Genomic DNA, 27,809 nt, shown 5'->3' with positions numbered 1-27,809 from the left:
CCTACCAAACCAAGGACTAGAGTAGCAGCTAGTGTTGAGCAGTATGAAAAACAAAGTGTAGTTGAGACTATGACTCCAATTGATCAAAACCCAAGAGAAGAATAATGGTTAAAGGTCCACCAATAAGGAGGAAAAAAGATATTGGTGAGGTATGTGCTGACCAAAGAAAATCTCTAGGCTTGTCCTATTTTAGATTTGTGAAATATGACACATTGATTAATACTGAAAGAACAATAGTTGAGGAGGCCATAATAGATATGATTGAAAATTATAAGTTAGCTCCAAATGAAGTACAGAAGAAGATACCTATAGATTTGCATTAATGACTTGTTAGAAGGTGGCCCTATAGGTAGTAGAAGAAGAGAAAAAAAATAGAACTAGCACATTAGCTAAAGTTATGCCTGATCTTTCACAAGAACAAAAGGATATATTTTTGGAGAGATACAAGAACATATCTATTTCTAAATTCAAAATCTTTATGTTATTGAAAAATAAGGCTAATGTTATAATTAAATAATATGAGTTACTCAGGAAAAGTATTTTTGGTCTCAAAACTAAAGGAAAGGACATTGAGATGATTACAATTTAAGATGATGAAAGTAATGAAATGAGTTTAGGTGTGTCAACACCCCTAACACTCTAGAGAAGCTCTTAGATGCAGACAAGGACGAGCATGAGCTAGAAGAAACTTATATGGACACTAGTGTAGGCATTCCTACCAAAGGTCATAAAAGACCCAAAGTATTAGGACCTCATATTGAGGTAAATAAGGAGGAAAATAAAATAGTAGGAAGCACACCTATTTTTGTCTCAACAATTGATGTGCAAAATAGACCAAGTGGTAATACTCCCTCACCATCTTCCAAAGTAGTGTCGAATAGCAACATTTCTACATGTTGAGCAGCAACATTTCTACAAGTTGCACAAGGAACGCAATATAGGACCCCTCTCCAAATATTGAAGTTTGTCTAGATGATATTATTGAGATGTCACAATTGGATTTGGAAAATCTCACTCTTGAACAAACAATTTTATTGCAATAAATTTTGGCCAAGAAAAAGAAGTAGGAAGCTCCAAGGAGGGAATATCAACAAACACAAGTATTGCATGATGCTAAATATATTTTTGTTGAGGAGATTGATATACAAAATTTTGATGGGAAATCTCAAATAATTTCCTAGCTTATAAATATTTTTGAACAAATAAATTTAGGAGATATTAAATCCAATGAAAAATTGACAGATTGGTTTGTAAATAAATTGGAGAATAAGGTTATAGACAAAGTTTCTACAACTATTGCCAAGTAGAAAGTTAAATTGCAGGAATATGTATAGGATATAATAGAAATAATTTTAAAAGTACAACTTTTTTATAATATTTTATGAGATGTGCCAAGATTCACTAGTGATCTTCAGGAATATATCCAACAAAATCAGGTTGATATGAAGACAACAAGAAACAATATTTTGTAGTTAGTAGAATCTAGGTCCCAACACTACAATAAGCTATTGAATGCTAAAGGAAAATTAGTCGAGATTCATGCAACTGAGAACAACATAAGATGATAGTTGAATTTTGTAAGAATCTACCTTAGGGTAGAATTTACCCAAGACCAAGGAACTCAAAAACACAAGCACAAATTAGACCAGAGTATGATTAGAATAACCGTATAGTATTCAATTCTATGTACAAGTACACTAGGAGTACCTCAATATAAAGGCCTCTAAGATGCATCTAGAGTGCCTTAGAATCAGAATCATGATAAGTCCAACAACTAGGTACATGTCCACCAGATATGGGTTATCCTCCATTATGCACGAAAGTAAGTGCAATGATGAGAGGATAAGCCTACAAAGGTGAAACATGCACATCATTGTTGTAGACAACATGTGCTAAATTAGGAGTGTGAAAAACTGTGTTAACTCAGTGAATGATGCAAAATCCTATAGTGCAGACACCAGGTGCATAATTAGAGTTGCATACTTCTATGTTGTCTACATGAGAACTGTAGAAGATGCACAAACTCCTAAGTGTCTCATAAAGAGAAATAATAAAATAATAAAAACTAATAAAATAATGCACTAACCTATGTAAACTTAACTAAAGTGTAAATAGTAAATACCTATTTACACCAACACCTCCCCTTAAGTGCAACTTAGGGGAATGCACTTAAGCTCACTAATGCATAATGGGTCCTGGCTACGAGGCCATGTTAGGTACCCATGTACAAAAGCAATGCTAAAATGATGCAATGTAATCTCTCATAAGGCAGAGAAAGAGGGAAAACCACATGGGAAAAATCCTCCTCCAAAAAGAGAGATAAATACAATAGAGAAAGAGAGAGAAAGAGAAGAAGACCTTAGAAGAGGAAAAAATCCCTACCAGAAGAAGACAGAAGTCAAGGGACTCCCCTATCTGCAACATCCCGAACCCCCAAGAGATCTCACAAATGAGTATCCTTGACCTCGGTGAAGGGTTTGGTGAAAATATGAGCGACCTGCTCTACTGTAGGACAATATTGAAGTGCAATGATCTGCTCATGTATTTAGCTCTCTGATATAGTGCATGTGAACCTCAATGTGCTTTGTCCGCTGATGCTGAACTGGATGCTTAGAGATTTCAATGGAACTTTGATTGTCACAATGAATAACTGTTAGCTTAGGTAGATTGAATCCAAATTCCTCCAAGATATGTTTTAACTAAAGAGCCTCTGTAGTTGCATTGACGGCCCCTCGATACTCAGCCTCTGTGGAAGAAAGTGCAACATTGTTCTGCTTCTTACTTTGCCAACAAATAGGGCTGAAACCAAGGTGAAATGTGCACCCTAAAGTAGACTTCTGAGAATCTAAGTCTCCTGCATAGTTTGAATCTATGTATCCAATCAACTAAAGCCTTGTACCTATTGCATAACGAATTCCATGTGTATGTGTACCCTTGATATAATGCAAAATGCGCTTGGCAGTCTTCCAATGAAGCTCATGAGGTTCTTGCATAAAGCATGAAACCATACCAACTGCAAAGGCAATATTAGGCCATGTGAGTGTCAAGTAAATAAGACTCCCAACTAGCTATCTATATAATGTCGCATCAACAAGTGGAGTTGTGCACTTAGCCTCTAGCTTGACACCTAATAAGAAGGGAGTAGGAGCAAGCTTGTAGTCACTCATGTGAAACCGAGAAAGCAAGTCAAGAGCATACTTGGGCTGTGAAAGTGAAATCCCTACGGAAGACTATATGATCTCAATGCCAAGGAAGTAATGTAGAAATCACAAGTCTGTCATGGAAAATCTGTCCTGAAGAGAGGTCTTGACACTGGCTATGATGGCTGTAGTGCTCCTTGTAATGATGAAGTCATCGACATAAAGCACTAAGATCAAATGAGAGTCATCCTTCTGAAGAATGTAAACATTCAAATCAGAATGACATCTTGTGAAAGCTACTAAGAGGAGAAATGAGTCCATTTTGGCATACCAAGCTTGAGGAGCCTGCTTTAAACCATAAATAGATTTCTTTAATCTGCAAACCATAGTAGAATCCTATACGAACCCCTGTGGCTACTCTATATAAATTTCCTCATGAAGGTCACCATTCAAAAATGCACTCTTAACATCCATCTAGTGTACAACCCATCCTTGAGTTGCAGCAATTGCTAGTGTTAGGCGAATGCAGTTCATCTTGGCAACTAGTGCAAAAGTCTTTGTATAGTCAATACCTAGAACTTGTGAGAAACCTTTGGCAGCTACTCTAGCCTTTTGTTTATCAATACTTCCATCCACTGCAAATTTGGTTTGATAGATCCACTTGCATCAAACTATTTTTCTTCCCTTAGGAAGGGAAACTAAGTCCCATGTGTTATTTTTCATCAAAGAATTGTATTCTTCCTCCATAGTTGTATCCCATCCTGGAATCCCTGATGCTTCCTTAAAAGACTGTGGATCTGAAGCAATGGCTTTGTATGCATGTGGAAATGACTTGTTCTATGACCTTGTTCTTCGAGTATCTAAAGGATTTCCCACTAATGAACCTACTGCATCAAGGGTTTGTTGTGCCCAACGAGGTTTAGTGGAAGAAGATGAAGGAATTTCCTCAATGGTTTGTTGACCCTGTGAAGGTGGTGTCTTGCGAGTCAAGGTTGGAGGAATTTCATCTTCCAAGTCACTTTCATCACTGTGATCACTATCCACATAGGAGGAAGAAGGAGGAGTTGAAGAAGCCAAACTTAGACATGTCTCTTCAAAATGAACACTCCTCTCATAGAATATTTTTTGAGTCTCTGGATCCATCAGTTTGTATGCTTTGAGATGATCAGGATATCCAACAAATATGCATGGTTTGCTTTGAGGTTCTAATGCCTTACACTTTTGTGGAGGTATCCTTGCCCATTCTAGAGAACCAAAAAATTTAAGGTGCTTAACACTTGGTTTTCTTTCACACCATGCCTCAAAAGGTGTTCTTCTATCTAAGGCCTTATGCAGACTTCTATTTTGAATGTAGTTGGCATAGCACATGGCTTCAGCCCAAAACACTTGATCAAGAGACTTGTGTTGAAGCATGCAAGTAGTCATTTCCTTAAGGGTTTTGTTCTTTCTTTCAGCTACACCATTCTACTATGGCATGTATGCAACTAAATGTTGAAGATATATCCCCTCATGTGTGCAATAGTCTATAAGTCTAGAGTTGACATATTCTCTGCCATTATCTATCCTTACTATCTTGATGGCTTTCCTAGATTTCTTCTCAACTTGAGCTTTGAACGTGATAAAGTTTTCAAAGACTTCACTCTTATGACCAAGGAAGAAGACCCAAGTGTACCTTGAAAATTCATCAATAAATGTGAGAACATAGCCGGCCTTACCAAAAGAAGGTACTGGAAATGGGCTAGCTACATCACTATATACCAATTCTAGAACAGTAGTTGCTTTCCAAGACTTCCCCTTATCATATTTCTCTTCGAGATGTTTACCTACTTCACAACCTGGACATACTCCCTCTGAAAACTTGACTTGATTTAGACCAATGACCATTTCTTTGCTACTTGATTGGTGAAGGTAGTGGTAATTAAGGTGTCCAAATATTTCATGCCATAGTTTACTTTGAGTGTTTGAATGAGTCAACAAGGCAAGAGACGTGGACTTGGGCACAAAATGTGAGAAAGAATAAAGCCTAGTCTCATGGTTTTCCTTTCCAATTGCCACCATTAAATCATCTTCGAGATTCTTTACCACTACTCTGTCAGGGAGGAACTCTACTTTGTTGCCACATCCATAACTATTGTGTCAAGGAGGAACTCTACTTTGTTTCCACATCCATAGTGAGTGATTTGATAGATGGAGAGAAGGTTGGTGCTAAGGCTAGGAACATGAAGTACATCTTTGAAGATGCCATTCTCTAACTCAACATTCCCTTTACCTTCTACTTTAATTTGAGTATCATTTCCCACATAGATGTAAGTTACATTTGAAGTTTTTAAAGAGGAAAATTGCTTCCTTGAAGCACCCATATGATGAGATGCTCCAAAATCTAGAACCCATTCCTCTAGATTGTTTGTACTTGCAACTAAAGGTTGGCCCTTGCCCTTTGAAGTGGTTGAAGAACCCTTGTCTTTGTATGTATTTGGAACATCAATTTTGTGTTTCCTCATAATGTTTACCAATTCATCAATCTGCTTATCTTTGCACTCATGTTCTTCATGTCCATTCCTCTTGCAATAGGAACATGTTTTCTTCTCCTTCTTGTTGGAATTGTTCCCCTTTTGATTGTTCTTCGAAGAAGACTTTCCTTGTTGTGAAGAATAATATTGAGTGGAAGAAGATTGACTTGTGAAAGATTGTTGTTTTGAGGGGGACTATTGTGTGTCATCTTGTGGTTTGGCCTTCCATTGCTTCTGCTTCTTGTTTGAGTTTTTACCACTTGAATTACCTTCATTTGCTACCAAGGCTTTAGTTTTGGAAGACTTGAGAATTCCCATACCCACTAGATTATCATGTTCTAAGATCAACATTTCTGAGAATTTCTTGAATGAAGGCTTAACATAGGCACTACCCATTGTTAATTTGTGTGTATTAAAGCTAGAAACAAAAGGAGCATATTCAGATGGAAGGTGAGTCATGACATGTTTGATCATCTTTCCATCTTTAATGGGTTCACCAAAATCATTCAGTTGTGTCCTTTACATTTCTACTTGGGTAAGATAGTGTTTAATTGTGTCAAAATTTCTAGGATCCAACTTGAGAAGTTTATCCTCTATTGTGTAAGCCATGTCTTCATCTACTGTCCCATACAAAGCTCTAGTTTATTCTGAACATCTATTGAATCTATAAGCTTCCTAATGTGAAATTTGACAGGATCAGAGATATTTTTCAACAAGGCTCCTAAGACCATCTCTTGTTTGGAGTCCCAATCTTCTTTACAAGCTTCATCAGCATTAGCATGAGGTTTCTTGGCTGCACTAGTGACATAACACAATAAACCTTTCTCTACCAATGGCTCTTTAATGTTTTCTTTCCAAGTAGAATAATTATGTGGAGTTAACTTTAAAAAAGAACCCATAATGCAAGAACACAAGAGAAAGTAGACACAGTACACAGTACACACCTCCCCGTTTCACTCAATCAAAAAATCTCCGCACAAATAAATGATTTTGGCACTTTATATATAGTGCATTTACAATGGGCCACTTGCCTAAATGGACAAAGTGGACTTTCTGATTTTGCTGATTACAACCTCTGTATAGAGTACAAATCTGGACTATTACAATGTACCTCAAAATTACATCAATTATGGAGCATTATAATGCAAAACAAGACCTCTCTTTGAAAGTGATAATTTTGTCCAAATAAGACTATAATTTTACTACAGATTTAAAAACTAGACAAAAAAATACACTTAAAAAAAAAAAAGATCCTGAAAAGGAGTCCAGATGAGCCCGTACGATGTGTTTGAAGTTGCAAAAAGCAAGATTAGCCAGGTACATTTGCCAAAAAAAACTTATTATAATGAATCCAAACACCAAAACTAGAAACTAGTTGCACCACTAAAAAATTCAAGAAATTTGACCTAAAATCAAAATAAATTGCACCTAATTTGGAGTCCATATGACTGAGTTATGGTTGTTTGAAGTCGGGCTACCAAATAAAAAATGCATCTAAAGAGGGGTTTGCAGAGGAAACCAGTATGTTAAATTTGATAGTCAAATGGTCATCTCAGCAGTTCAAAAATGCCTTGTTACAATGGTTAAACGACCGTCAAATTTAGGCTATCAAAATGATGATGTCAGAATCTGCAAGGCTGAGATGACATCACTTAGTATGGTTACTGATGTCAGAGTGTATGGATTTGTATAGACCATGTAGACGTGTTGCCTCTGTGTCAAGGTACGGTCGATGATTGGATACCACGTGGACTGCTTGAGTGTCCTTCTAACTGTTGAGTAACATGTCAGTGCACTGGAGGTTGATGTGGTAGTGCACAAGTGACTGATTACATGTTCTTAGTCAGCGGTTGTGGCATGTTCTAATAATGCCATGTGGCAGGATGAGTGCTATATCGCTGGCGATTGGAAAAGTAGTGTCAGGTTGCGTAGATGATTGCCGATTATTAATTTCGACGAGGGGACTAATAGTCCCACATTGGATGTGTTTGGGTGTTCTACGTGTTTTAAAAAACAACATGGAGATAATTACAAGAAAAGACCTTTCTCGTGGATGGGAAGTGCTCGCCGCCCATTTGGGAAATGTTGCTAGATTTAACCACTGGCAAATGTAGTGAATCCTATCGATATAAATGAAGAGTAGTCAGAATTGAAGTTTTTGGGCTATAGTCTGTTGACGGATTTGAGATTGCAACCTACAAAATAATATTGAACCCTACAAAAAAAATAAAGAATATTCTGTGAACTACAGAATATTTTGCACAAGTTCAAGGCCAGGGTTGGATTGCCCAGTACCTGGACTTAAATTTTTTTTTAAAATTATCTACCTCATCGATAAATAATTTTAAAAATACAGAGAAAAATAGCAGAATAGCAGAATTAAAAGATCTGATTAGATCTGATTAATGAAACCAAAAATAGATCATACCCGTACTTGCAAATCGAGCCTTCGAGTTTCAATTTGCAAAAAAAATTGCCTCCTGGTTGACAATAGCCTAAGATAGGCAAATTTATTGTCAATCTTCACCAATTCTTTGCTCCGGATGCAATGGCGAGGTCCACTTTGGCTCTAGATGCTCTCAATTGCAGTTGATGATCCGGATCTGAATCGGGTCCCTTAGAGAGATGAAACAACGAGGTCTCCAATGGCTGTGTGATGAGTATCTCCCTCAGCTCTAATACCATGTAAGAATATGCCTTAGGGAAGAATTTACCCAAGACCAAGGAACTCAAAAACACAAGCACAAATTAGACCAAAGTATGATCAAAATAGCTGTATAGTATTTAATTTTATGTACAAGTACACTAGGAGTGCCTCAATATAAAGGCCTCTGAGATGCATCTAGAATGCCTCAGAATCAGCATCATGATAAGTCCAACAACTAGGCACATGTCCACCAGATATGGGTTATCCTCCATTATGCACGAAAGTAAGTGCAATGATGTGAGGATTTGCCTACAAAGGTGAAACACACACATCAGTGTTGTAGACAACATGTGCTAAATTAGGAGTGTGAAAAACTGTGTTGTCTACATGACAACTCATTGAATGATGCAAACTCCTGTAGTGTAGACACCATGTGCATAATTAGTGTTGCATACTTCTATCTTGTCTAAATGACAACTGTAGAAGATGCACAAACTCCTAAGTGTCTCATAAAGAGAAATAATAAAATAATGAAAAATAATAAAATAATGCACTAACCTAAGTAAACTTAAGTAAAGTGTAAATAGTAAATACCTATTTACACCAACAAATTCCATTCAATCAAAATTGGTAGCTCATTTTGAGGTTATGGAGAAATAAATCAAATCAACCAAAGATCTTATCAACAAAAATCATAATCTTTCAGTTGGTGATAGTTAGATTTATTTGGAAGCTAGGTTATAGTTAATAAATTACACTTATGAATCAACAAGAACCACTTGGGATTATGACCTTACTATGATCACCAAAGTACATAAACCTTTGTTTAAAAAGTATAGATTGATTGCACCCATTCAACACTAGTAGCCGACATAAGTGAAAAAAACAAGGGGGAATATAATTTTAATGAAAATTACATATTTTGAGTAGAGAAAGCAAGAAAAGAACAAGAGAAATGTAATGATGATTAGGAGAGTTCAAAGTTCCAAATGAAATGAGAATGGAAAAGGAAAACAGAGTATGTCACTGAAATAATCAGACAACTTAGAGTCATATGCATATATGTATTTATATATTCTTTACTTTTCATTTTTTATTCATGATAATGTAAAATTTTGTAGCTCTATTTTGAACTAATTCATAGGCTTGGGGGAGTACTCATATTAGATTTGTAACAATGTAATCAAGACAAAGTATTTTTTGTGACTAATGTCAAAGGAGGAGATTGTTGATCTCTCTAACTATTGTTGTCTGTTAGTGTCAAACACTTAGTCATTTACTAGGAAGAGTTAGATTGTTATCACTATTAACAATCTATTCTATATAGGCTCGATTATGAGATAGACTTATATATTTGTATATACTAAGCTCTATAGGAGTTGAGTAAGTATATCATCATTGAGTATTCTCAATGTAAGCCAAGTATAATCTTAACCAAGAATTTTGAGCATATTGAAGTTGATTTACACATAAGATGCTGAGTATAGTAAATAATGGGCATTAACAATATATATAGTGAGCATTAAGTATCAGAAATAGTAAAGAGTTGAGAAATTCTTAATTTACATTCAACTTAGGAATAATATAAAATTTGAGGTAAATTGTTTAAGGAGGACATACGAAAGATATTTAATATTTTTAGGGGTTTTCACTAAGATTTTTACATGTTTTATGATGCAGATCATAAATCCCTATGTTCTATGATGAACGAATCAGATGGAGAGGTGAAATAAGGAAGCATCTAGAAAAATCTTTATGAAATCTTTAAATAGGATATAACTTGACATAATTTTGTATGGTGAAATGTATGATGATATGAAGATAAACATGTTATTCATGCTACTTAAGTGATAATGTGTGAATATTACACAAGAAGAAAAGAGTTATGTTATTCTAGAATAGAGCAAGTGACCTAGTCAAGTAGTGAAGGATATACAAGCTTTACAATATTATAGATCAGAATAGATTGGAAATAGGAGGTCCCACATTAGATTATTAGAAAAAATAGAGAATCAGGAACTAAATATGTTTTAATTGATTGAGTCAGGATAAATCTCTTAACAGAGTAGTCTTAATAGATCTTTTTAAATCTCATAACAAAGTCCTTACTTTGTTGTAAGTGTGAAATCCTCTAATAGGGTTAGATCTATTAGTCTCAATAGATTTTAATAGGGAAGACCCCTCATATGGTAGATCATTGGATATTGTCAAACATTGTAGCCCTAATAGGTTAACTTTATTATTGGAGTAGTGAATATTTGCGGTTGTCATCACCACCCCTATTTGACTTTCAATTTGAAGAGTTTATGGGTAAACATAATATTTTTGTCATGCGATTAGTTTTCATGCATGTGATTGATATATTAAATCTATATGCTATTATAGTTTGATTATATAAGTTATGAATGCATAAGCAATCGGATACGAGGTGGTAAATGTGGTCAATGCATTATAGAATTGTTGAAAAGGTTAAAGTGTTACATATATTGATTCACCCCCCATCTCAATGTCTTGGTTTCCATTTTTTTTTTGTATGGAGGGCATTGGTTGTTAATTCAATCATTAACATAATGAGATACTCTAGAAACACAACCATCTATGATATCCTAACAATATTATTTACTTAAACACCAAAACACCAATGTCATTTATTTTTACTTTTAAATCTAACACATGATTGAATAATCATTAAGAATACTTGGTTGGTTTATGATCTTCAACATTGATAACATTTTTGAATTATATCTAATGCCATCATGATTAAATTCTACACTAAATTCTCAAAATTATTTGGTCCAATTTTTCCTTTCAAATGCCCTATTCCACCATTTTAAAAAAAAAATTGACAATGTTCAAACATTTCATGTAAGAAAAAAAGTTGATCAACCAATTTTGATAAGAAAGAGATTTGTTTCCCACACTTTGGTTTGCACATAGACCGAAAACACTTTTTAAAGATTTTTTATTTGTAAAATCAATGTTACATTTTTGGATGGCAAACACCAAAAATCAATGGCATTTACATATTAGCATCACATATTAGCAACAACTTTGAGGACATCTTTAGTATTTGATCTAAAAAAAGTGTATGTTGATTTCGTGGTTATTGTTCTTGTATATAATATTCAGTAATGGTTATTGTATCCTTTTTATTTTAGCAATTTGAAATATATTCAATATCGATGAAAATGCAACCTCAGTCAAAATTTTTTTCTAAAAGAGGGGTTGCCTTGGTTTATTAGAAACTTGTAACATTAAGAAAATTTTAAGCACAATCAAAATTGCTATAAAAGTTGGGTCACTTGATTTTATTAGAAACTCTCACATTAATAATATTATAAGTTTTAAAAGTGTTAAAAATGAGCTTCCACACAACAATAGAAAATTAATCTAAAATCTAAAAAACTAATGAGATCTTACAAAATTTCCTAAAAATGCTTTTTCAGAGAGCAAATCTCCTACAATTAGCCTATAGATTTAATTATAAAAAGTACTTTAAATATAAATCCACAAAATATCTCCACCACCATTATTTTATTTAATCAACACATTAATTACAATGTTAAAATCAATATACATATTTCTTAAGCCTCCTCTTCACTGTGTGACTTGACTTCATTTTGTATGAATAGAAATTTGTTCCTCTTGACCCAGTTGATTGATCAATTGTGGGATAAGGATAATTTGAAATGTATCTCTACTTTTGTATCTCTCCCTATTAGCACTTGTTGGTATACTTTTTGAATTTTATACTTTAACCAGTGATTTTTATTTTTTTCTATTTGAAATAATCATTATTTTAAATTTCCTTATCAAACTATTATATTTCATATTATAGATGCAAGGTTTTGAACTTTACAAATTTTTAGAAATAGTTTCCTACAATTTGATGGGTGAACTCATTTACCTCTTATATTGGCCTGATATGATGGATTTTAAAACTAATAATTTTTAAGACTAGTTTTTTTATTAAGCTAATATCATTCATTAACTTTTAATAATTCTTTGAATCTAAAAATATTTTTTTGAATGCAAGTGACTTGACTTATAGTTTTATATTTAATATTGTATTTTCTTATAATATAATTTTTGTTGAAAAATACTAAAAATTATTTATTTATATTATATAATTATTTTAAAAATATTATTTTATACTATTATTATGAAAATATTACTATTTACATATTATAACTTATTTATAACATATCAATAATTATATTTATGATATTTTTAAAACATATTATAATAAATTTGTTAAATAAAAAATTAGATTTATATAAAAACTACAGGCAAGTATTAAGCCACTATGTGACCCTTATAATATTTTCCCTCTCCTTCTTGCCACCTATTTTTTCTCAAAATATATATCTATAATATTTCTTATTAATGTCGATAGGCATTCTACAATGGTAGAATGGGTGGAGTGCGATGGTGTGAGCATGTTAATGTTAACTTTTATTCTTCTAGGTTAAATTTGACAACCATCTACATGTCAAAATTTGAAATCTTATCATAAACAAAATATACTTTTCAAAATAATTTAATAAATACCACATAAAAAAATTGTTTAAATTATAATATTTGAAGATATAAATCATCAAATTTTATAGAAATTAAAATAAAAAGCTTACGTTAGTAAAAAAAACTAAATAAATGGAGATAAAGGAAATATAAATAATTTTAGATGTAGTAAATTAAATTATAATTATTATGTAGTTGATGTCTATTGAAATTTCTTTAGATAGATTTAAGGTTAAATTTGACAACCATCTATACACCAAAATTCTAAATTTAATTATGAATAAAATATATTTTAAAACATAATTCAATAAACACAACATTCAATATTTGTTAAAATTATAATGTTTGGATCTGAGGAGATATAAATTATCATCTTTTTTAGAAATTAAAATAAAAAGTTTAGATTAGTGCAAAAAGTAATGAAGATAAAAGGAAATATAAAATAAAAAGTTTAGATTAGTGCAAAAAGTAATGAAGATAAAAGGAAATATAAATAGTTTTGAGTGTAGTAAATTAAATTTTAATCATTTTGTATTGATATCTATCGGCATTTCTTTAGATAGATTTATTAAAGATATCTATACTAGTTTAAAATTTCATTTAAACTACCTATTTTGGATTGTTGCTAAGAAATAAGCAGCGAAAATTAACAAACATGAGGCCATCAGTTCACAAAATGCAATAAGTTGAGCAGCTGCATGGAGACCCTTAGAGATTTAGATATTTCATTTGTTATCATTATTTTTCCTTACTTCCCTAAATGAAGGATTCTAAGAAAAAATAAAATGAAATAAACTTTTTAATTAATATGTATTAAAAAAATTATGATTTTTTTTTTTTATAAAGCAATCAGTTAAATATGAATTTTCATTGTGATATGATAAAAGATCAATGTCATATGAGAAAAGATCAATTCCAAGAAAATATATAAACCATTTAGCCAACATGTATATTTATGTTCAGAGTTGATTTCTATCAATGATATAGTCTTTTATTATGTAAAAATAGAAATTTTGCCATCTTAATAAATACAAGTTCTGAATTGATTCTATAGAAAAATGTACACTTGTACTATTTTATTTAATTTAATTTCTGACATTAATTACAATATTAATTTAATAATAATTATCAGACTAATTTAAATATCCTATATTATAAAGCAATCAGTTAAGTATGAATTTTCATTGTTATATGATAAAAGATCAGTGTCATATGAAAAAAGATCAATTCCAAGAAAATATATGAACCATTTAGCCAACATGTATGTTTATGTTCAGAGTTGATTTCTATCAATGATATAGTCTTTTATTATGTAAAAATAGAAATTTTGCCATCTTAATAAATACAAGTTCTGGCTTGATTCTAAAGAAAAATGTACACCTGTACTATTTTATTTTATTTTATTTTTGACATTAATTAGAATATTAATTTAATAATAATTATCAGACTAATTTAAATATCCTATGCGCATTATTTATTCAACTAGCACATTAGGAGTCTTCAAAGTAGCGTACATATTTATCAAGCCTGCTTTCCACTCTGCGACTTGACTTCTCTCTGTAAGAAGAGAAGCTTGTCCGACTTGACCCATTAAAAGCTGTGACTTCAGATATCTGATTTTGAGGGTTAATGTCACTGGTTACGATAAATATCATATTAATTTTGCTTCTAATGCATAAACAAATCTCTTTCTTTGGTCGCCGAAACTGAATTATACATAGGTAATCAACTCTTCATAAGAACAGCCACGTGAACGATGAGGGATCCGGCTCTTGACTTGCAAGTTGTAAAACAAGCAATCCATCTAAGACCCGCAAGCAGAAGCAGAATTCAAAGTTCGCACCATGACCCAATTTCGCAATAAAAGACCCAGTTCGGTTACTTCAATCTCACAACCAAAAAATGGGGGCAGTCCATAACCTACGTCTTTCTACGCTGCTCTTTCTACTGGTTTTATCTATAATAAAACCCATTTCTGGTGCAGAGCATGCCATAGCCGTGCGTGAAACTCTGACAGGCACGCAAACCAAAACATCCCCAAACGGTGTCTTCAAATTAGGGTTCTTTAAGCTCAAGGGCACAGAAAACTGGTACGCTGGCCTCTTTTACGCCCAATTTCAGAACCAGACGGTCGCATGGCTGATCAACCAGGTAACCCCATTGAAGAACAATTCAGCCATCCTGAATCTCACAGAAAGCGGCAGCCTGGTGCTCTCCTACGGCAACACGGTCATATGGACAAGCAACGGCACCTCCAAACCCGTTTCGAGTGCAAACATGATGCAGGAGCATCCAGAGGTATAAGGGCAATCCTGTGTCACCCAAAAAAATGTACTTAGACTTAGTTTCTATTTTCTGTCTTTACATTTTTGGATACCCATTTGGCTCAAATTAAGGTTCCAACTCTCATAGTTCAACTATCAGTGCATTTAAAAATCCCGAAAAAATAGGAGCATGCAATTTGACCATAATTTTGGTGACCTAGAAGGTGTGACTTGGCCAGATGAATGTAATCAAGATTTAGAGCATTCCAGAAAAAGAATCAGGTCAAAAGGCCCCACGGTTTGAAAGTTATTGCAGTTTTTTGGGTTTTGGATACCCCCTAAGAATGCTTCAAAGTCAGGTTTGGGGCATTAAATGACCTCGAAAAGGGTCAAAAAAATGGGGGACAAGCTTGTCCATAGGGCTATAGAGCGCTTCGAGAGCTTTCCGAAAATGTAAACGGTTCGTCAATCGGAGTTACGGTTCAAAAGTTATGCCTCCCGAAAGTTCGGCTACCGTTTCTGGATTCTTCTAGAATTGCACCGACTTCTAACGCAGCTTCCGAAACCTTCTATTTTGTCGGTGGATGCCTACTAGCACTTTCTAGAATGTACTCCTAGTCCTTAACCCTCCGGGGTCTATTTAAGGAGATTTCTGGCATTGTAAAAGGCAGTTCGGATTGGAGCTTGAGAGGAGGTGCTAAAAGGAGAAATATTCTCCAGATTTATGCGATTGTAAGCCCGCAGGGCATGTTTTGAGTTTATTTTCTCTGCACTGTTTGTACCAGCTTATTTTCTCAGTTAATATAATTTCCCCTTTCTATTGTGGCTATTCTGGTTGTTGGGTTGTGTCCCCATCAAAACATAACAAACAGTGGCAACCTGGCCGTATTTGGGGCTCAAAACAGGTCAGAAATCCTCTGGCAGAGCTTCGATCATCCGCAGAACACATGGCTTTCAAGGACGAAGCTCACCTACACGCATCGGCTGACGTCATGGACTACCCCATGGGATCCCACCCCGGGGCTCTACAGTTACCTCCTCGACGCACCGAACGATCAGCTGATTCTGCAGGGGAGGAATTTCGTCAAGTACTGGGAATCCGGGTCATGGAACGGCAAAATCTTCAGCAAGCTCCCCGAGATGAGCACGGGTTATATGTATCACAATTACGTTTACTCCAACGACACCAGAGCAGGCAAGTATTTCATGTATATCGTCAACCCAGAGATAAATATTCCCACCTGTTTCGTCATGTCGGAGTCCGGTGACCTAAAGTTGTACAGCCAGTTGAAGAAGACCAACTCCTGGACGATGTTTTGGCCGCAGCCTCGGGACCAGTGTGAGGTTTATGCTGTCTGTGGAGCTTTTGGGAGCTGCACGAAGAACAATCTGCAGTTCTGTAGCTGCTTGACGGGCTTTACGCCGAGGGACAGGCGGGCATGGCAGGCACAGGCGTGGTCCGAAGGGTGTAGAAGACGGACCAGTTTGGACTGTAGTAATACTACCATGGATGGATTCATGGAACTCACCTGGAAAACATTTCCTGCCGGTGCTTTGGCCGGATCCGCTGAAAATTGCCAGAGTTCTTGCCTTGAAAATTGTTCGTGCACGGCGTATGCCTATAATGGAGGGGATTCCAAGCACTGGGCGGGCGAGTTGCTCGACTTGGCTGATTCTTCGTCGGAGTCTCGTTCCACTTTCGTCCGGCTGGCGGAGGTGGACATTTCGGCCTCCCGGTCGGAAAAGAAATCTGTGGCGGCGGCAGTCTTGGGCGGTGCAATTGGTGGCGGCGCCGCTCTCTTGGGTGTGGGATTTGTGGTTTTGTTCGTCCTGTGGCGGCGGAGATCACTGCTTCAATCGGCAGAGTATGTTGGTCCTCTCACTGTTTACAGCTACGAAGAGCTCCAGTGTGTTAATTATTGTTAGTTGGACAGCTGTTATTTCTAACTCGGAAATAGCAGCACTATTTATGGGTAGCTTGGACAGCTATTCGTCCTTATCTATGAATAGCGGTTGTATTTATGGGTGGTTTGGATAGCTGTTTGTCCACTTGCCAAAAATTAGTAAATGGTTATTATTTACTAATTTTAGTGATTCCTTTTGGACACTTTGCAACCAATTCTGTTATTGGCTGTTGAGTTGTCTTAATCTCAGCCGTTGGTTAGATTTAATCTCGGTTGTTGGTTTACCAACAGAAGTAGTATAGAAAGGGGTCATTGGGTCATTTGGATGGAAGAAGCTTTTGTGAAGCAGTTTGCAGTGTTAGCAAACAGTCTTGCAGTGTTAGCAAGGGCACAAGGAAGAAGCTTTTGTGAAGCAGTTTGTAGTGTTAGCAAACAGTCTTGCAGTGTTAGCAAGGGCACAAGGGAGAAGCTTTGGTGAAGCAGTTTGCAGTGTTAGCAAAAAGTCTTGCAGTGTTAGCAAGGGCACAGGAAGAAGTGTTTTGGAGAAGCAGTTTGCAATGTTAGCAAACAGTCTTGCAGTGTTAGCAAGGGTGTAGTGTTAGCGTGGGGATAGCAGTGGGGAATATCAGCAGGAGAAATTAGGAGGTTGTCGGAGTTCTGCCAATGTGAGGCAAGGAATTTTGTATCTCTTGATTTGCTAAAGTTTAATATAATTCCTCATCTATAGAACTAGTTTTCCCTTAGGGGTTTTTCCAGGGACAATTTGTCTGAAAATATTATGTTGATTCTGTTGCGCATTTCTTTCCGTATTTTAAGTGAAGTTGCAGTTGTGTTATTTTTCGATATTAGCTGAGAATTTGTTTTCAGCAGTTTAATAATCATTTGTGATAGGAGATTAATAATCAGTAACTGCAATAGTTTGATTTTTCACATGGTATCAGAGCATTGTTAAGGGTAGAAGAGTTTTAGCCTAGGAAAGAAATTTTGATCTCTTTAGATTTATTATTGCTTTAAACCCTTGAGATGGCTTCAGCTGGTTTGAGAGATCAAGATAGATTGGATGGTGCCTCAAATTTTGGTGTCTGGAAGGCCAGAATTTTTTTATTGTTGGAAGAGAATGGTATCAAGGATTTTGCTACTAGTGGTGTACCTGTACCAATGGATGCAACACAGCTTGCAGCATATAGGAAGGACGATGCCAAAGCGAGGAGGATTATCCTTGATGGTGTCAAGGATCATATTGTTCCACATATCTTGGAGCTAGATACAGCAAAGAAGATGTGGGACGCCATTCTAAATCTGTACCAGAATGCTACCACTAACAAGAAGTTGATTCTCAGAGAGAAGTTAAAGAATACCCGAATGAATCAGGGAGAAGACGTCACAAGTTATCTCACCAGGATCAGACTTGTCAAGGATGAGTTAGCAGCTGTTGGAGATAGCCCTAGTGATGACGAGCTAGTGAGAATAGTCCTAAATGGGTTTACTAAACAATGGAGTGTCTTTGTTCAAGTTGTCAGGGGACGAGATACTTTACTGAGTTGGGATCGACTATGGACTGATTTCACTCAAGAGGAGTTTAGACTAAGTCTTGTCAATGGGGCTAACAAGAGTCAGAAAAATGAGGTGGAACAAGAGAACGTTGCCCTAGCGGGTAAAGGGAAAGCAAAGAAGGGATCTAGCAAAGGATCAAATTCACAAAGTGAAAAGAAGAAGGACCTTTCTAAGGTCAAGTGCTTTGGATGTCATGAGTTTGGCCACTATGTCAGTGATTGCCCAGAGAGGAAAAAGGGTAAGAAGCAGGTGGCAGCTTCAACAAGTGCAGAAGAACTCTCCAGTAGAATGGAAGATGAGTTTGCACTCATAGCTTGTATGGTTAGCTCAACCTCACAATGTGTTTGGTATATAGATAGTGGGGCGTCATTTCATATGACAGGAGTTAGAGAGTACTTCTCCAGTTACAAGGAGGAGGACACCAACATCCAGATTTCTATGGGAAACTTGTCCAAACTCAACCCTGTTGGGAAAGGGACTGTTCAGTTTCAGAGGGAGAATGGAAAGATAATTTCTCTTCATGATGTGTTATATGTGTCGGGCTTAGGTATGAATTTGATTTCTGTATATGTTCTTCAAGATAGGGGGTATAATGCACTCTTTAGAGGGACACATGTGTTGATTAAGCACAAGGATTGGAAATCACCCATAACTATTGGAGTTAGGAGTGGTCGCCTTTATAGATTGCAGTTTGATACTCCTAAGGAACTTATGAGCAACAATAATCTTAGAGATCTTGGAGAGCTATGGCATAGGAGGTTGGGCCATATTCATCATGGAGCACTTAGATTGCTTTGTGAGACCGTGACAGGTGTTCCAGAGGTGAGCACAGATGATGACGATGTATGTAAGGGATGTGTGTTGGGGAAGTTTGCGAAAGCATCTTTTCCAAGGAGTGACACTAGATCTAAGGGTGTTCTTGATCTAGTACATTCAGATGTTTGTGGACCAATGTCAACAAAATCTCTCAGAGGATATGAGTACTATGTTACTTTTATTGATGACTTCTCTAGAAAGACCTGGATATACTTCTTGAAGACTAAAGATGAGGTTTTCAGTCGATTCCAAGAGTTCAAGGCTCTTGTGGAGAACTTGACAGGAAAGAAGATAAAGGTTCTTCGGTCAGACAACGGAGGCGAGTACAAAGGAAATGTCTTCCAGGAGTTCTGCACCAGAGAAGGAATCAAGAGAGAATGGACTGTTCCTTACAATCCACAGCAGAATGGAGTTGCTGAGAGGAAGAACCGTTCTATATCGGAGGCAGCAAGAGCTATGCTACATGACCAGGACATGCCCCATTACTTATGGGCAGAGGCATGTAATACAGCAGTCTACATTCAGAATAGAGTTCCACACAAGGTGCTAGGGAAGATGACACTAGAGGAGGCTTTCACAGGGAAGAAGCTAGATGTTAATCACTTCAGGATATTCGAGAGTTTGGCATATTGTCATATTCCTGGAGATACACGTACAAAGTTAGATCAGACTGCAGAGAGGGGGTACTTTGTTGGGTACAGTGAGACCTCAAAGGCATACAAGATTTTCATTCCAGGGACTAAAAGAGTTATTGTCAGACAGGATGTCAAGTTCATGGAGGACAAGGCATTCAAGAGATCCAGAGATTTTCCAGCAGATGATCAGAGTGAGTAGCCAACAGAAGCTCCAAGACCAAGTCAAGGGCATCAAAGCTCAAGTACAGTTACCAGTACGAGTGTAGACTCAGTTAGTGAAGATTCACAGGGTATGGAGCAACATGTGCAACAGGAAATGCATCTGGAAGACTTAGAGGTTGACATTTCATCCTCTACAGTTGGCAGCAGGAACCATGTGGTTCTAGATACACAAAGGGATACTCAGGAGTTTGTGGGAGCTCCTAGGAAGAGTACTAGACAGCGAAGACAACCAGCCAAGTTCAATGACTATGTGGCATTAGTTAGTTAGTTGGTAGATAGTGAGCCTTCTAGCTATCAGGAAGCTGCAGAACATCAGGTATGGCGAGATGCTATGGTTGAGGAATATTCTTCAATAATGCATAATGATGTGTGGGAGGTAGTACCTAGACCAACAGATAGGGCTGTAGTTGGATCACACTAGATCTATAAGATAAAGCACGGTGCATATGGTAGCATTGAGAAATACAAGGCTAGGTTTGTGGTAAAGGGTTTCTCTCAGAAGGAGGGAATAGACTATGAGGAGACATTTGCTCTAGTTGCCAGGTATACTTCTATACGAGCTGTAATCTCACTTGCAGCACAGATGGGATGGCAGATCCATCAAATGGATGTCAAGACAGCATTCCTCAATGGTGAGTTGAAGGAGGAGGTATACATAGAACAACCAGAAGGCTTTGTAGCACACAACAAAGAGACCCATGTGTGCAGATTGAAGAAAGTTGTTCGACTACAATACATACCTATAGATGAGCAGGTAGCAGACATTCTGACGAAGGCTTTGGGAAAGGCCAAATTTATCTTCTTCAGAGATAAGATGGGTGTCATGCAGAACAGCTTCCTCACTAAGAGGGAGTGTTAATTATTGTTAGTTGGACAGCTATTATTTCTGACTCGGAAATAGCAGCACTATTTATGGGTAGCTTGGACAGCTATTCGTCCTTATCTATGAATAGCGGTTGTATTTATGGGTGGTTTGGACAGTTGTTTGTCCACTTGCCAAAAATTAGTAAATGGTTATTATTTACTAATTTTAGTGATTCCTTTTGGACACTTTGCAACCAATTCTATTATTGGCTGTTGAGTTGTCTTAATCTCAGCCGTTGGTTAGATTTAATCTCGGTCGTTGGTTTACCAACTGGAGTAGTATAGAAAGGGGTCATTGGATCATTTGGATGGAAGAAGCTTTTGTGAAGCAGTTTGCAGTGTTAGCAAACAGTCTTGCAGTGTTAGCAAGGGCACAAGGAAGAAGCTTTTGTGAAGCAGTTTGCAGTGTTAGCAAATAGTCTTGCAGTGTTAGCAAGGGCACAAGGGAGAAGCTTTGGTGAAGCAGTTTGCAGTGTTAGCAAACAGTCTTGCAGTGTTAGCAAGGGCACAGGAAGAAGTGTTTTGGAGAAGCAGTTTGCAATGTTAGCAAACAATCTTGCAGTGTTAGCAAGGGCGTAGTGTTAGCGTGGGCATAGCAGTGGGGAATATCAGCGGAAGAAATTAGGAGGTTGTCGGAGTTCTGCCAGTGTGAGGCAAGGAATTTTGTATCTCTTCATTTGCTGAAGTTTAATATAATTCCTCATCTGTAGAACTGGTTTTCCCTTAGGGGTTTTTCCAGGGACAATTTGTCCAAAAATATTGTGTTGATTCTATTGCGCATTTCTTTCCATATTTTAAGTGAAGTTGTAGTTGTGTTATTTTTCGATATTAGCAGAGAATTTGTTTTCAGCAGTTTAATAATCATTTGTGATAGGAGATTAATAATCAGTGACTGCAATAGTTTGATTTTTCACACAGTGCGCAACCAAGAACTTTTCTGAGTGGCTGGGTGGAGGGGGATTCCAATCAGTTTTCAAAGGGAGTCTTGGGGATAAGACTAAAACCCCAGTGGCGGTGAAAAGGCTTGAGGGTATCAGGCAGGGGGAGAAGCAGTTTCGGTTGGAGGTCAGCACGATTGGGATAATACAGCTTGTGAATTTGATCCGCCTGAGAGGATTTTGTTCCGAGGGCTCCAACTCTATGATTATCTCCCCAGTGGATCGCTTGACAAGTGGTTGTTCTCTAAGAATGAGAGCGCGCCTGTCTTGGACTAGAAGACTTGGTTCGACATCGTCCTCGGTGTGGCCCGTGGGATTCTGTACCTGCACGAGAAGTGTAGGGACTGTATCATACATTGTGATATTAAGCCTAACAACATACTGCTTGATGAGGACTTCTGTCCCAAGGTTGCCGATTTTGGGCTCTCTAAATTGATGGGCAGAGAGTTCAGTCATGTTTTAACGTCCATGCGAGGAACCAGAGGGTACTTGGTGCCTGAATGGATTTTTGGTCAACCCATTACTCCAAAGGCCGATGTCTATAGCTTTGGCATGAATCTGATCCAAATAATTGCAGGTCAGTTAATTTTTTTCGTAAGCTGGGTTGGACAGCTAGGCAATGAATTTAACACCTACATGCATAAATTTCACAACCACAATTTAGTACAATGCATTCTGAAATCGTAAATTAATTCTAGTTGTTGGGTAGTGTAATTGATAAAAATTGGGTAGAACTTTGACAATAACTTTAGCAACTGTAATTTTAGAAACCAATCAATAGAGTCATGTTGGTAAACAGATTTGTCACAGTATAATGTAGAATATGCCCAATGGAGTGTGTGGCAAACCATTCACAACAGTTGGATAGGCCTTTGATAACTGGCCTTCCTTTGCGATTAGAAGAGTAGCTCCCTCATAAGATAAAATATGTGATTTTTCAATAAAGATAAAGAACTTAGAGAATAGGAAGGAAAACCATTGATAGCGAATGCACCACATGCCTTCAATGTTTTCATAAGAATGATGTAACTATTAATGAGAGCTTTCAAGGACTACGCGTGAGAACTTTCACCAACACAATGCTAATTTAACCATCCACAAATACTCACATCATACCATGAAAGTAATCATAGATGAATCAACACTTTAACAATTCAGATTCCTTGGATAGAGAACGCCAAATGTACTTCCTTTTATTTCTTGCACCAAGAAAGAAAGAAATAACTGATTACACAAAAACAACAATTGTACACACTTTCCAAAAATTGCTTTGTTATCAGAGCATAAGTGTTCCCTATATCCAAGTCCAAAAAGTCCCTTATTACATTGATTTTTAGGAATTTATAGCTATTCTAGAATAACTAACTTTTATGGTCCATAACTACTCAAAAAGTTAGAGTTCGAAATTGGGCATGCATTTGAAAACTGACTCTAACTCCAACTCATATGTAGCAAACTCTAGATCCTAACTCTAGTTACAATAAGTGACATGTTCATTTTTACATAATAAGTTACACATATGACTACATTGATCCACTTAAGAAACTTTATGACAATCTCCAATATAATTCCCCATTGTTGCCCAAACAGATAAGTTAATATGCATCCACTTGAAGAACAGGTACCGTGCCAATATCATTAATAATGGCCTCAAGAAATGATAACTTGTTTAATGAATTTCTTTGCAATTGTACTTCCAAACATGCACCAATCCAATAAGCTGTGTCCCTTTGAGGTTCTCACTTTACAAACTCGCAAAGGAGTACTAGATAAGTTGATGAATCGACTTTCTATGCACCTTGTCATTACCATGCTGCTGAGTTCATATTCCCATTCTATTGGGCAGTTGAATGAGTTCATTTCTATATGAAGGGAGCTTGGGTTCAACCATTTCTTGCATACAAATTGATCAAAGAAATCTTTGATCTGCCAGACTTTGCTGGATGGTTGATGAGTGATCATTCAAACTTTACCATGCTCATTTTGTCAAACATGTAATGAGAAATCCAGCCAAATCCATTGATCATAGATTCATGGGATGAATATGACATTTTGTTGAGCAATTGGCTACATATGAAGATTCTACATTCTATATGCATGTATATGACGTTGTCACATGATCTCCATGATCTTTCAATCTATAGCAATGACGTTGACATTTGAGTAGCTGACTCATATGGGGAATTGATAATTTAGTTTGCAAGCCATTTAAGTTGATGTCAGGGCAGCATCAACAAATCAACTGCTCCAATCAAAGGCAACATTCCCATCATTACTAAGCTGCATGAGAGTACCCAGACATGAAAAATAGCGGTATCACTATCTGGATCTGTATCTATAAACAATGTCATGATTGAAAGCATGCATCCACTTTAATTCAACCAATATGATCCACTGTAACTCAACCAATATCCACCAAAATACATGTAATAAGCCAAATAATCTTTGTCCCAAGCCTTATCAGCATTTGGCATAATGAAAGGGAAACTGATATATATAAGGACTTGCACGGCTATAAAAATCCAAATTAATTCTGTACGCATAGGGTCTAAAATCTCTTACTTGCACATTTCATTGTTCAACGATGCCATCTTGTCATTTCTTTCAAGTAGCTCACGTGCTTGGTTGAATATCCAACTGCTAGTATTCCATGTTTGAATGAGATTGCGAGTGTTTACAAGTGTACTATAAAAAAAATCTTGCTTAATTCTTCTTTTGTCATAATAGCTGCAACATCTGCTCTTATGCCAAGTAACCCAGTCATTGGAACTCAATATTTGAACACTATTAAATGTTTCATGGGGTGTTGGCCTAGAGTATCATCAAATATGGGCATGTAATTGAAGCATGCTTCATCATCACAAGAACTCAATAAATTTTCTAAAACTTTCATTTGCATCGATCATGGAAGATCGATCCAACAACACTACTCAATGTACCACAACCTAGAGGTGAAGTATTTTGTCAAACAGTTCACATGCTTTATCTATGTTTCCATTTACCTGTATTGTCTATAGTATTACTCCAAATGACTCGCATGCCTGATCATGCCTATCCAAGCCACAGATCTTGACTTGAGTTGGACAGCTAATCAAAATGTATATCTGATGTAGCATATCAAAATAGTTTAGCACCTTCTAAACCACAGATCATGTTGTATTTCTAGCCAACAATTACCTTCAATTTGAAGTTTGGGTTGGAGGTTCAAGTTAGAATTACGTTAAAAATTTTGAGTATAGAGAGAGAGAGTATTTTGGTACATGGAGAGAGAAAAATTGAGTGAGAAAACCCAAACTCAAACCCATACTTCTCTCTACAAGGTTTGAGTACATGGAGAGAGAAAATTTGGAAGAGAGAGAGTGAAAACCCAAACCCAAAACTAAAACCCGTACTTCTCTCTAAAGGTTGGAGTACATGGAGAGAGAAATGTATGTGGAGAGAGAGGATTGTCAAAAGGAGAATGAGATTCTAACTCAAACTGCATACTTCTCTTAAAATTTTTAGTACATGGAGAGAGAAAAGTACGGGGAGAGAGAAAGTTTAATTCTCTCTCTCTCTCTCTCTCTCTCTCCGATTAATTAATTTAATTAAAACTCTCTATAAAATGTCTAGGTAAAAAGTCATTGCTATTCATTACAAATTATTTAAAATAATTTATGTGTCTTGAAATTTGGTCATATAGCTAATAGGATTTGAGAGACCTAGGAAAAATCTCAAATCAATTGAAATTTGGGTAATAAGATTTATATATTTGGGTTGATATTGGGTATCATAATTGGTAGAAAATAATAATTTCAAATTTGAAATGTCAAATCATTGTAATTTATATAAATTGGGTAGATAATATTAAAGGGATTAGGTAGGATTAGGAAAAAATTTAAATTATTTATATTTCTAAAGGATAAATGGTATGATAAGAATTTTTTAGAACTAGGTAATAATTTATAACAAAATGTGAAAATTAGCCACAGACTATCTAAAATCTCAAACCACTCATGTTTTTGAGGGTTGGATACTGTAATTGATGTGAATATGGTACAACACATAATATAAATTTAGCAATTAAAGAGAAGATGTGTTACAATTTTTGTAAACTATATCAAATACAAAGTAAATCATTTGTCTAGAAAAAATTTAGTATATAATTGATAAGTATCTCTAGTGCAGGTCAACGGATCATGGAGGAAAATGCACAAAATAGTGGATGGTTCTTTCCCACTTGGGTTGCTACCCAAATCAATCAAGAGGACACTATCAATCTATTGGATGATAAATTTAACAATGATGTTCATGCAGAAGAATTATAGAGGGTTGCAATGGTGGGGGGATGGTGCATTCAGGATGGAGAAGATCAAAGGCCATCCATGAGCCAGGTTGTACAAATACTAGAAGGTACTGCAAGTGTTTCCATTCCTCCCATTCCTAGATCTCTTCAAGTATTAGTGGAAAAATCTAGTAGCCTAATGTTTTATTATGATAAAGAGACATAATCTATGATAAATAATCAGCCTTCATGTACTAGTTAAATGTTGTAAACCATTTAGGTACATTCTTAAGGATATTGTCAAATTCTCTAACATCCATCTCTAAAAGTTATCATCTCTCCAAGTTTCATAAAAGTTACTTTCCATTCCCAATCTTTTACAATATTTAATATGTATCACTAGTATATCAAAAGACTAGAGAGTTTGTATATATAAAATTATGAGTTAGTTTTTCTAATCATGACTCTTTTTGAGTATTGTATGTATCATTAATTAGTCAATATATTAGAACTTGGATAATCAAGAGATTCATCAAAGTTCTACAACCTATTCTTAAATTTTAAATTAGTCTTTTCTAATATTAAATGTACCATTGCTAAGTCAAATATTGAGAAAATTTGTATATAGACCTATTTTTTACATATTTATGAATATAAATATCTAAAATTTAGGGCATCTTACTTTTCTACTTTGTGCTTTAACCAATATTACGCATACAAGTGAATTTATGAAAATACTTTTCTATATATTTACATATCTTTTTTGTGTAATTCATAAAATATTTATTGTATATCAAGTTTAATGGAGCATACATTTCATCTTAATTAGTGTTTATTTTTGTTGACTTATGATTCCTTGACAACGTGATTGGAATATTGTCTAGATATTCTAAAATGCATATGTGAAATGTTATTTTGACCTTTATGCTTTTATATTATTTATTTGAATAATTATTACTTCGAAGCTTTTGAAAAGCTTAAAATTTATTTATTTTTCTTTTTTTCCATTTATCTTTGTCATGTTTTATATGTAATAAGTTAAATCGTTTGAAATATTGTATTTTAGTACAATTTTGAATAATTTTTGTAAATTTATTTCTATGTACATCTAATTACTAATATTAAATAATATTAATATTGTTATTTTATCAAAAAAGAAATTATAACACAATTTTTCTATATGTAAATGAAAAAAATAGAATTGTGTTATTAAGAGAAATAAGATCAAAGAACTAAATTGATTGTATTGAAAATATACTCTAGGAATTTTATTAAATTAGATAATATACATTTTTAATGTGCATTTTTTTATATTAAAAATAAACCAAAATGGGTTTGGCCAAAAATATAAGCTGATAAGCAACAAAAACATACTTGTAATAGATTCTTAACCTAGCCCCTTTGCTTAATAAAAAATAAATAAATCAACATTAACATGTCTCACTTTCTAAATTTACTCTATTGTGTAGGCTAGCTATCAAACTAGATATTAAAAATATATATAAGATTTGTAATGTTCTTACCTATAGG

The 27,809-nt window shown here is 35.5% G+C and overlaps 1 pseudogene; it reads left to right on the top strand.

Moving 5' to 3' along the window:
• The first annotated feature begins 14,614 nt into the window (after positions 1–14,614).
• LOC149528669 (G-type lectin S-receptor-like serine/threonine-protein kinase At2g19130) lies at positions 14,615–26,505 on the top strand (annotated as a pseudogene).
• The last annotated feature ends 1,304 nt before the right edge of the window (positions 26,506–27,809 follow it).

Source organism: Cupressus sempervirens, chromosome 11 (genome assembly GCF_028749045.1).
Source record: "Cupressus sempervirens isolate cs-2001-9-10 chromosome 11, ASM2874904v1, whole genome shotgun sequence".
NCBI classification, from domain to species: Eukaryota; Viridiplantae; Streptophyta; class Pinopsida; order Cupressales; family Cupressaceae; genus Cupressus; species Cupressus sempervirens.
Note: the sequence above shows the minus strand (reverse complement) of the source record. Positions and strands in the feature narration are given on the sequence as shown.